The 3045-nt window shown below is 38.0% G+C and overlaps 1 pseudogene; it reads right to left on the minus strand.

Annotated features, from left to right (window-relative positions):
• Positions 1-331: 331 nt before the first annotated feature.
• Positions 332-466, minus strand: LOC123288414 (U2 spliceosomal RNA; annotated as a pseudogene).
• Positions 467-3045: the final 2579 nt, after the last annotated feature.

The following is a 3045-nucleotide window of genomic DNA, read 5'->3' on the forward strand; positions in this document are numbered from 1 at the left end:
TTTGGATACGAAATACACCAGCTTCCTGTTGGTTAATGCTTGCATGAGAAGCGTTTTTTCATCCTTTTACTTTCAATCTTTCCGTATCCTTACATTTAAGGTCTGTTGTTTTTAAGTCTCATAGAATAAGGCTTTGTTCTTTATTCAGGCTGACACTGTAGTATTTAGTCCATTTATGCTTGATGTGGATATTGATCCATGTAGGTTTAAACCTCCCTTCTCACTGTTTGTTTTCTATTTGTTCCCATCTGTTCTAACCTCCTTTTTTCTACTTTCTTGCCTTCTTTTGGATTTTTTTTTTTTTGGTTTCACATTCCCCTTCTATTATCTTGTTAGTTTTACATTCTTTTATTATTCTCTTAGAAAATATCATAGAAATTGAAAGCTGCACACTGCTTTAATTTCTAATATATTAAACTGATAAGAACAGATACTACACTTGATCCTAGCCAAAAGGCCGCAATTTCTAAAATAAATTAGTGCCTTCACCATTTCCATTTCCAAGACAGTTCAAGAACCTCAGAACACTCAATTCTATTTGCCTCCCATTAGATTTATATGCTATTTTTGTCAAGTATTTTAGTTCTTTATATACGTAAGACCATAGTGCATAAAATTATTGTTTTATGGCAATATTCCTTTAGATTTATACACATATTTACTCTTTCCGTTTTTTTTCGATTCCTTTCTGTACCTCCAAGCCGTGATCTGTAATCATTTCCATTCTGCTCAAACACCTGTTACTATTTTCCTTTGGTACTTTTGGTACTTTCCAATGGTGACAAATTCTGTTTTCATTTGCCTGAAAATGTCTTTTGAAGGATATTTTTGTTGCTTGCGTTCTTCTAGGTGGGCTGCTATTTTCTTTAAGCTCTTTGGAAATATCACCTAACAGGCGTACTTATTTTTGCTCTTTCGGAAGTGACCTATATTTTCCTCTGGCTACTTTTAAAATTTGTCTATGTTTTTTCAGGAGTCTTACTATGAAGTAATTAGGCATGATTTCCTTTGTATTTACCCTGTTTGGAGGTCAGTAGCATTTCTTACATCTGTGGCTCAGTGTCCTCCATCAATTTTGGAAAATTCTTAGCCATTATCTCTTCAACTATTGTGCCTGCCCTTTGCTCCCGGCATCAGTCTGGATATTTTCTGACCTTTCAGTTCACTAATCCTCTCTTAAACTTTCTTAATTTCAGCTATATTATTCTTCAATTCTGGAATTTCCTTTTTTATGTAGGTTCCAGTTCTCTGCTGAAATTTCTCCATCTTGTCATTTAATTCCCTTAACATTTTAATCATAGTTATTGAAAGGTCTCTGTCAGATAATACTAAATATCTGAATTTTCTGAGGGTCTATCTATTTTTCTTCACTATTTCATTTTTAGTCAAATCTTACGTTTTTTGTGTTCCTGGTTATTTTTTATTAACAGACTTTGAAAAATTATAGAGAGAATTTGAGAAATTGCGTGATGCTATCTTCCCTCAAAGGGGATTTATTTTCGCTTCTCGCAGTCCTCTAGGTTTGGGGCAAACTGCCTCATTCATTTAGGTACTGAGATGATCTGAGGCTGGGCTTCAGCCCTTGTGAGGACAGGCATATTTCCAGTTCACCTGTATTCCAGGGGTGGCCCTTTGGGGTCCCAGTAGAAAGCCTGGTGTGTTTAAAGGCCACTTCTATTTAGTACATCCTAAACTCTAATTTTTGTTTCCTATGAGTCTTCTAAAAATTCTGCTCAGCTTCTTGCCCTTGAATTGGCAAATGTTTGAGGGGAAAAAGTGGCACCAAATCTAGGCCTCATCTATCCGGAATATTGGCCCTTGCTTTCTTGATAGCTCTCTGATGCCTTAATAGATACATATATTCTGACTCTTCTAGCTTTCTGGGCAGAGGGGTTGGTGCAAAACAAGCTAATCACCCATTACTGGAAGCTGAACTCTCCATATGCTTTATTTGAATAATTAATTTAAAAGAGTTCAAGTTCTAAAGTAAAATAGACTTGAGTTCAAATCTCATTTCTGTCACTTACTAGCTATGTGACTTTAGGTGAGCTATTTAACCTCTCTGAGTCTTAGTGTCCTCATCTGGGAAATGGCAGTAACAGTAATACCTACCTTGAGTTGTCTTAAGGACTTTTTTTAAATGCAGCTATGGCACTTAGCACAGAGCCAGGAATATAGCAAATGTTCAAATGTTTGTAATAACAATTTTTAAAGCATTATAGTAATTTTTATTATTAATTAACACTAACAGCAGCCACTCCCCTTGCCCCCTCTGTGAAGGTCACTGGTAAAGACCCTATACAGATCTTAGTTTCCTCAGCTTCCCTATGGCCCTGGAGCACTTGGGTGGAATGGCACACTGTACCACATGAAATAGTTTATGCATTGGTTTCATGCTCATTTTAGAAAAAAGATCAACTGGAGTAAAAGTCAAAATTTAGCAGCAGGATCAAGTGAGTAAGCTTTGGCACGAAGACTCACGAAACTGGTCCCCTAGAGTAGGGTCTAGAGAGTTTATCCCCCAAGTGTGATGTGAGACAGTAACCACAGAGGTTTGCTCTGGAAAAGGGAGACAGATCTTTACTGCCTTCCCCACATTAGGGCTGAGGCCTCATTGTACTGGGAAAAGGTTTCCACTTACTAAGACTCCTCGACAGCAGAGAAGCTCCAGGTGCTTTGAAACAGAAACTCTAATTATTCTGAGCTCTCTTTGTAAGAAAAAACTTTATTTCAAAGATTCTATAGTATTTTAATAAAAGGCTTGCACTGCTCCATAATACTTACATTCAAGAAGCATCACTTCTGTTTTTAAATGTTTTGTTTAAATGTGGGTTTTTTCTGCTTTTTCTCCCCAAATCCCTCCAGTACATAGTTGTATATATTTTAGCTGCGGGCCCTTCTAGTTGGGGCATGTGGGATGCCGCCTCACTGTGGCCTGACGAGCAGTGCCATGTCCGCGTCCAGGGGCCGAACCAGCGAAACCCCAGGCTGCCGAAGCAGAGTGTACAAACTTAACCGCTCAGCCGTGGGGCCGGCCCCTGTTTA

Source organism: Equus asinus, chromosome 1 (assembly GCF_041296235.1).
Source record: "Equus asinus isolate D_3611 breed Donkey chromosome 1, EquAss-T2T_v2, whole genome shotgun sequence".
NCBI lineage: Eukaryota > Metazoa > Chordata > Mammalia > Perissodactyla > Equidae > Equus > Equus asinus.